The 8,340-nt window shown below is 57.3% G+C and overlaps 1 protein-coding gene across 1 annotated transcript in view; it reads left to right on the top strand.

Annotated features, from left to right (window-relative positions):
• The window catches only part of CFAP20 (cilia and flagella associated protein 20), a 31,999-nt gene that overhangs the window by 566 nt on the left and 23,093 nt on the right, over positions 1 to 8,340 (top strand). The window lies entirely within an intron of this gene.

The following is an 8,340-nucleotide window of genomic DNA, read 5'->3' as shown; positions in this document are numbered from 1 at the left end:
AATATCTCTACAGCTGAGCGTCTGCTGTCTGCAATCTATGGCATAGCCGGAAAGCGAAGGCCGAAGGCTCTGCTGCCTCCAGGAGGCCAGTGTGGCTCTTCCAGCCCCTCCTCTGCAAGTGGTTTGGGGTCTCCCAGTCTTTGCTTGCAGTCCTTCATGCTGTTGGCACTGAGAGTTTCCTCAGGGCTGCGGAGGAGGTGCAAGGTTCAGGTACAGCGTGGCCCTTAGTTGCGGCACCTGGGACTCAAGTGGCCAGTGCTGGAGGTGGTGTTCCCTGTCTGCCTGTTACCTGTCTGCTCGGACACAAAGTCACCCGTGCGTGGCTGGAAGCTGGGGGTCCTCTTTTTGTGCCCCCAGGTTGTCTCCTCTCCACTTGGGTGGATGCTTTTTCTCGGGATGTGCTGGGCAGGGAGAAGCTCTTCTCCTGCCATGGGGTGTGGCGAGCACGTCAGCTCTGTCAGTGTCCAGGCTGCTGACTGTAACCCCCCTGTGGATGCTGCTGGGGGCTTTGAGCCTTCCCAGCCCTCTGTCCTTCCATTGGCCTGGCCTGAGAGGCGGGGTGGGCTCTTGTGCTCTTAAGCTGTGCTGGTACCAGTCTGGGGTTTGAGCTGATTTTAAACATGTGGGACTGCTCCATGGGGAAGAGGCCAGAGTGGATGTTTCTCATGGCCTGTCCAAGCTGCTGTGGGGGAAACTTGCCCATTTTCCAGCTCTTGCGTGTTGGCATTCCCAGAAAGCCAAAGTAGAAGAGGCATGGGGGAAAAGAATCCCCACCCCAACTCAAGGGTAGGGTGGGCTCTGACAGATTCCTCCCAGGGGGAATCGTGGCAGCTGAGCAAGCACAGCCTGGGAGTGAGGAGGATGTGGAGTCTCCTGATCCTGGGGCAGCGTGGATGCTTGGCTGCAGCTCAGGCCAATTCCTCTCTGCACCCGTTGGCTGTTCTGGCACTCGGAGCAGGAAACCCCGCTCTCCCCTGGACTGCAGCAGGGCACCCCCCTGCCCGCAGGGACAGCCGGGAGCTGGAGGGGGCATGGTCTTATCCTCAGGGAGGATGGGGAGCGTGCGTCTTCATACGCTTTCTCCTGGAGAAAGTTGGGAGAGTCCTGGTGCATGTCCTGGCCTTTCAGCTGGCCTGGCCCAGCTTGCCAACAGAGGTAGAGCGTGGGTTCGGCCAAGTGCTTTGTGAGAGGAAAGGCTCAAAACCAGAACCATGGGAGCTGTTGAGGGATGCGGTAGGAGAGGGCTGCGGTAACCGACCTACCCAGCTCCTGCGTGCCCGGTTGAGGGGCGGGTGAGGGGTGGGAGGGGGCCTAACACAGGAGGTTGGGAAGGAAAATAGTCTAGACTTATGTTCGGCTGCCCGTGAAAGCACTGCTTTGCTGGATGGCGTCTCTACCTTGCCTTGCTGGGCCCTGCCTTCCCCTCCACCCCTCCACCCCTTCTAAAGGTGTCTGAGGGGCTGGGGGGCGCAGGGCAGCAGGATGTGAGCCCAGCCACCTCCCCGTCAGCTGGGCCAGAGGAGCTCGGTGCCAAGCTGGTGGGGCCCCGTGGCTCTCAATTCCCTCCTCCCATCTCTCCCCAGGTCCGATGGGGAATTGCTCCCAATTTTCCATAAGCAGAATGAGAACCAAATCAAACATCCTGTTGGTGGATGTAGAGGGACGGCAAGCAGACCGCGTGGCGTGGGCAGGGCTGAGAGCGGGGCAGTGCGCCTGGCTGGACGGCACACACCTCTGACCGTGGCCCTTCCCTCTGAGCATAAGAGGTTCTTCTGCCTTTGGTTCTTTGTGGAGCTCTTCCTGACCTAGAAAGTGTGGAAGTGGGAAGGGTGTGCAGAGCAGTCGCTGGTCAGTTGTTCCTTCCTCCGTTCTGGCTGTTCCCCCCAACCTCTGGTGGACCACAGTCAGCTGGCTCACGCCTGTCTCTGCTAGGGCAGGGGGGTGGCAGGAGATGTCATATCACGATGGACAGTTCTATGTTATAATGAAAAGAAATATTGTTGAATAAAAGGTTTAAAAGAAGCATATTCAGAGGAGTATTGAGTGCAGAGGGAGCTGTGGGGCAGGACTGGCCATGCTGGAGGACACTGGCAGCCTGAGCCGTCCCCCATGCCCAGCTAGGACAGGCTGGGTGGGGAGAGCAGGGACTGTACAAACCCACTGTGGGCAGAGGTAGAGTAGCCACCGCTCCCTTTGGGGGTGTCCCTCCATAGGCCCCCACACTCTTCTGAAGGTGTCTGCCTGGGGGGCTGGCCCAGGTGCTAATGCTGGGACCTGCTTCTCCCAGCCTGTGGGGCTTGGGCATGGCTTTGCACCCCAGGAGCTCACATCTCTTCCTCTTTCTTGGGCTGAGATCCTCCTCCTCCTCCCTGCTGCAAAGCCCTGAGCTTGGGGCTCCTGCCCAGGGGCCTCTGCACTGCAGGAGTTCCCTACAGACATGGTTCTTCACCAGCAGCTCTTGGGCAAGTCTGGCTGCAATGCTGGTGGTTGACCAAGCTCTGCTCTGTCCTAGATGTTAACAGACCACTTGAAACTCTGGTCTAAAAACCTCTAGCAGGACTTTGTGACTGTACGTGGTCATTTCTCTTCCCTTGTCCCATTCATTCGCTGCCCATGTGTTTCTTCCTACACAGTTTTTTTTCCCTGTGTTGAAGCTGCCCAGGCTCCAGGTTTCTCCTGACTGGGACAGACCTGGTGCCGGCTCCCAGGGACAGGAGATGGGGTAAGGTTTGCCGTGGGCTCCTGCCAGCACGGAACCACATGGTGCTGCCCTCGCCCAGCCCCAGGCAGTGGCCAAAGTGCAAATGCCGGAGCGAGTCCTTGCACAAAGGCTGTGAGTGGTTCAGGTGGAAATCTGCTGACACTGTCCTCATGCGTCACACCCAGAGATGTGCCGATGCGGGGCCAGATGCAGACATGTACACCAGGTAAGTTCAGGCTCCAGGTGTGATAAGGTAGGGGGCATGGTCCATTGCTGAGGCATGGTGCAATGACAGGCCTGTTGCACCCAGGACTCTGCCGATCTCTGGTGCTGAAATTTGGCGAGACTTTTTGGGGCTGGTGCAGATCTGGCCAGTGGTGAGAACCTGTTCCTGCAGGCAAGAGCCCGTGGTGGAGTCCCCCCGAGGTCCACACATGCTGGGCAGAAGCAACACTGAGAGCACACCCCAAGCTGAGGTCCCTGTGGCACATCCAAGCGCTGTTGCTACCTCATCCATCCCTCCCCTGAGGCTGCTGGGGCATCCTCCCCATTCTCACAGCCCAGCTCTTCTCCCAGCCAACAGCTTGGCTCTAGAGGACACTCTCAATGACTTTTTTTTTTAACTGTTGCTTGTCAGCAATGAACCCTTCTTGGCTGCCTGTGTTTTGTCTTTAGTTTGCCAAGCGTCAGAAGGGTTTTGCTCATTCTGGCCCCTTGCTCCACTGTGGCATCCGCTGCACGGCTGCCCTTGGGGCAGCGTGTCCTGCTTCCTTGGCTTTCCCTGCCAAAGAGCTCCAGCACATGTTGGCACGGTCTCCTCCTGCGCCCACTGATGTTTACGCTCCCCCGTCCTCCTCTGATCCCTTGCTCGGCCGCAGCCCAGCTCCCTCCTCCTCCCTTTGCATTGCTTGGAGTTCAGCTGGAATGAGGTCCAAAGCCTTCGTCCAGGTCCTCTCAGCACCCAAAGCCCCTTTGCCCTTCCTTGCATGTGGTGGCTGTGGATATCCTACCCAATTCCGTTTTTGCTTTCCTCACTATACAGCTGCCCTGCACCCAGTCCTGCTCCTATACGAAAATCTGGGCTGGGAGAGCCATCCAGAGTCACCCAGACAAATCCCAGGATCTCTGGCTCCTTGCAGAAGTTGTTGCTTTGTTTGTGGTTTTGCCATGCAGCGGAGACTTTGGCCCACAATGGTAACAACTGAACCCAGCTCTGGTTTTACTGGCCCCAGTGCTGCCCTTTCAGCTGGCCCACTGGGTCGTGCCACCATCCCATGGCATCTGTGCTCCAGTGATGGCCCAAGCCCAGAGGGCGATGGCCCAGGGCAGGGTTTCCCTGGCTGTGATCCTGGACTGTGGGCTCCAAGGCAAGCACAGACTTGGTGATACTGGAGAGAGTGGCTGTGCTTTGCTCCAGTAACTGCACCCAGCAGTGTGAAACTCCGGAGCAGCGATGTTCCAGGAGCTTCCTGGAGCCCTCATTCCTCTGAATGCATTGGATTGCTGGGAATGCTGGAGGGCAGGAGATGCTTTGGCAAGCAGTTATTTCTGGAGCAGGCAACCTCTGCTCGCTTCTTGGGCCGGGTTATGCCCTTAGGATGGGCCTTTTCCTCCACCTGCTCTCCAAAATCCAGACCCTCTACAGCCTGGGAACTGGGACAGGGGTGATGTGACACGTTGACATCTTCCTAGCAGCCTTCCAGGTGGATAACGTCAACATGTGAGTCTCATTGAAATGCATCTCCCAGAGGCCTCCTCCCAAATGCCGCTCTTGACTCATTAATATGCGTTGACACCTCCGTTAACCTTACTCCACTCCTGCCCCTCCTTCAGCCTGCACGTGCTGGGGAAGGAGGAGGGGCAACGGGTGTTATTTTTCAGCAAGATTCATTGAGAAATAGGGACAATCTGACACCACAACACATTTCCCCGTGCATCCCTTGCAGCGAAACATGACATTAAAATGGGAAGTGGCAAGCACGTGATGGCATGGGCGCTTCAGGAATGGCAGCTGGGTGCCTGTCCCCATTGTCTCCTGCCATCTGGCTAAGGGACCGAGTCACTTAATCGCTCCATACGGCGTGCACCCTAGCCCCGACTAAGTACAGCCGATCATTCCTAAATATAGCCTTGCTTTTCGGCTGCTCCACTCGCTCGGGCCAGGAGTTGTCAGCAGAGGAGAAAGTGCTGCCAGCCCGGGTGCTGTGGAGTTGGCGTGGCTGGGACAGTTGGAGCACCCCAGGGATAGACGAGCATGATCCACGGACACCGCCGGAGTCATCAGCCGGATTTGGACGGGGCATTAACTAGCAACAAAAGCGATGCAGGGGCCCAGGTTTAAACTGCGGGACCACGCAGCTGAGGCAGGATGGTTATCATCACGCTGTTCCGGGTCTGTGCATTGACAGTAGATGCCACGGATGTTATCACAGCGGGAAGAAACGTAACACATTTCAGTTAAAAGAGGTAATTTCTAGCACAAGCTGTTCCTGTTAGGCCTCCTCAGCTGGGCAAGGCCCTGTCTATACTCGAAAGCGAGGCAAGGGTTGGTGCTGGCACGGCTATCTTGGAGCACGAAAATGAGGATACGCCAAGAGACAAAGCCTCCTCCTGGAGGCCAGGCCAGCGCGGAAGGCGATAACAAATTAAAAGGGGTGAGTAAAGAGCATGAAAGCCCAGGACAGTGCAGTGCCCTCTGCTGCTCCTGAGAGTGAGCAGGGTTTGGCTCGTCTCCCCACGCCATGGGGACTTCCCAGGAAAATAAATATTCCCTCGGCAGCCGGGCAGCGGATGCAGCAGGGACAGGGCTCTGACTGCCTGCGTGCTTCTGTGCCAGAAGTTTTGTGCATTCCAGTGGCAGAGGTTCCACCAACTGGCATCAGCAGAGGGCAGAGGCACCATTTGGGCCTGGCAGTGGCAGCTGGTGGAAGGGAGGGATCGTGGGTGCAGCCACATCACAGCATGTGTTCTCACACCCATGGGGAGCTGCTTTGGTGCCTTGACTCTGGGAAAGTTTTTCTTCCAGAGTTTCACCCCTTGGGCACCTTTATTTGCTTGAGCAAATCCCTTTGTGTCTGGTACTGCAGGCCCGGAGCTAGGCACCCCCAGCTGTCGGCGGGGCGGGCTCTGCAGCACCCTCTGCACTCCCAGCAGCCGAGCGGTAGCCCAGTGGCTGGGGCTGCTCTGGGAGGGCAAAGATGCCTCTTGCCACTAATCCCAAAATCCAGATCTCCCCATGGGCACAGACCAGCACCTTCCTGCTCAGACAAGCAGGCAGCCAGAGCTGCCACCCCTCTCCCCAGGGCAGAGCCCCTTTGCACTGCGCTGCCATCCCTGCACGGCTCAGAGCATCAGGCAGGAGCTGGAGGTACTGTGCCGACGGTGCTGCTGTGCTTGGGGCCTTCCTACCCCTTCCTCTGACGGCTCTGCCTCGTGCCTGGCAACTCTGGTGCCAGCGAGGGCAGGATCCGGCCCACTTGCACACAGGGATGGAGCAGTTCTGGAATGTGTCTGAGGAAATGCCACCATGACAGCAAGCACGACGCAGGACCAGGACAGCCTCCTGCACTGGCCAACGCACAGGAGGAGGCTCCTCCGGGAAGCATGGATTTACAGATGTCCCAGCGGTGTCTGGTGGCTCCTGGCACCAGTTAGCCCCTGCTAGCGCCACATTGGCATGTGCAGCAGTTGAGTGCTCCAAGCACATGGCTGTGGCCAGCTCCAGTCTGGGTGGCATCGGAGGGCTGGGAATTGGCTTGGCAGGGCATGGGAAGTGGCTTGGCGGGGCGTGGGACGTGCCCACCACTGTTGTGTGACCGAAACATCCTTCCCTTCCACTCCTGTCAAAGGTGTTTGCCTCTCCCTTGGCCACAGGGGTACAGGAAAGGGCCTGGCTGTGTCTTGGAAGAGCCAGGTCAGGAAATGGCTTGGGAGCGACAGGAGCTGCTTTTCCAAAACCGCAGGTCCACAGGCATGGGGCCGAGCTGCCAGCATTTCTCACCCCTGTTTTAACGGAGCTGCCTGCATTCATTGCCATGCAGGATTTCCAGCAGGCCTGCTGGGGCTCACAGAAGCTCTGAGCAGCACTGAGGCAGGGAGAGATGGATCTCACCCCATGGGGTGAGCGAAGCTTGGGGGACTGGGAGCAAGACTGGGGACATAGGAAACAGCAAAGCGGAGCAAACACCAACTGGACACTCTGGTCCTGTAACACCAGCAGAGAGACACAGAGGCCCCAGGGAGAAAACAGCAGAGCCCAAACCAAGGAACATTCTGTGAGCAAAGTGCGGCCTGGCTTTTAAATACCCCCAGGGATGGGGATTCGACCCCTTCCCTGGGCAGCCCCTTCCAGTGCTTGACAGCCCTTGCGGGGAAGGAATTTTTCCCAATGTCCAACCTAAACTTCCCCTGGCACAACTTGAGGCCGTTTCATCCTGTTTGTCACAGCCTGCCGTGATGTGTGCTGGTTTCAATTAGCCCTTCTGCACTTATCTTGGGTGTTGATGTTCTTAGCTCCCCTTATCTTAATGCCTGCTGATTTTTTCAGGTTGTGACTTAAGGAGAGCTCCTTCAGGGTCTGTTGGTCTTGCGACAGAGATATTATTTCACACCTTCTCACTGCACCTACTTTACAGATACCAGGCCTACAGGTATCAGGGGAACTGTTTGAGGAATATGAGTTTACATTCTGTATCCCTCGGAAATAGAAAACCAAGGCATCACCTTTTGCGGGTTGTGAAGCACGGGGCAGACTCGGGGCACCTTGAGGAGGCATCCGCATCAGCCCTGAGTGCTGGGGAGGTGCAGAACCAGTCCCTTCATCAGCTACGGATCCATCCCAGAGTCCTGAGGGAATTTGCTGACGCAGCTGCCAAGCCACTCTCCATGATATTTGGAAAGTTCTGGCAGTCAGGGGAAGGCCTGGGGACTGGAAGAAGGGAACCATTGTACCCATTTTTAAAAACGGTCATAAGGAGGAACCTGGGAACCACCACCCTGTCAGCCTCACCTCTGTGCCTGGGCAGATGGTGGAACAGATCCTCCCAGAAGCTGTGCTGGGGCACATGGAGGCCAGGGAGGGGATTTGAGATGGCCAGCACAGCTTCACAAAGGGCCAGTCCTGCCTTTGATGATGGAGCAACGGCATCAGCGGACAAGGGAAGAGATACGGCTGTCATCTGTCTGGGCTTCTGTAAGGCTTTTGACACAGCACCCCCAACATCCTTCTCTCTAAACTGGGGAGATGTGGATTTGAGGGGTGGACTGTTCGGTGGATGAGGAATTGGTTGGGTGGTCGCATCCAGAGGGCAGTGGTCAATGGCTCAATGTCCAGATGGAGACTGGTGACAAGTGGTGTCCCTCAGGGGTCTGTACTGGGACCAGTGCTGTGTTCCATATCTTTATCAGTGACACAGACAGCGGGATCAGGGGCACCCTCAGCAGGTTTGCAGATGACCCCAAGCTGAGCGGTGCAGCTGACACGCCTGAGGGATGGGATGGCATCCAGAGGGACCTGGGCAAGCTGGAGAGGTGAGCCTGTGTGAACCTCATGAGGTTCAACGAGGCCAAGTGCAAGGTCCTGCTTCTGGGTGGGGGCAACCGGCAACCCCCCGGTATCTATCCAGGCTGGGGCATGAAGG

This window comes from Egretta garzetta, unplaced genomic scaffold (genome assembly GCF_000687185.1).
Source record: "Egretta garzetta isolate BGI_Z169 unplaced genomic scaffold, ASM68718v1 scaffold27, whole genome shotgun sequence".
Lineage (NCBI taxonomy): Eukaryota > Metazoa > Chordata > Aves > Pelecaniformes > Ardeidae > Egretta > Egretta garzetta.
The sequence above is the reverse complement of the archived record's forward strand: the minus strand, read 5'-3'. Positions and strand labels throughout refer to the sequence as shown.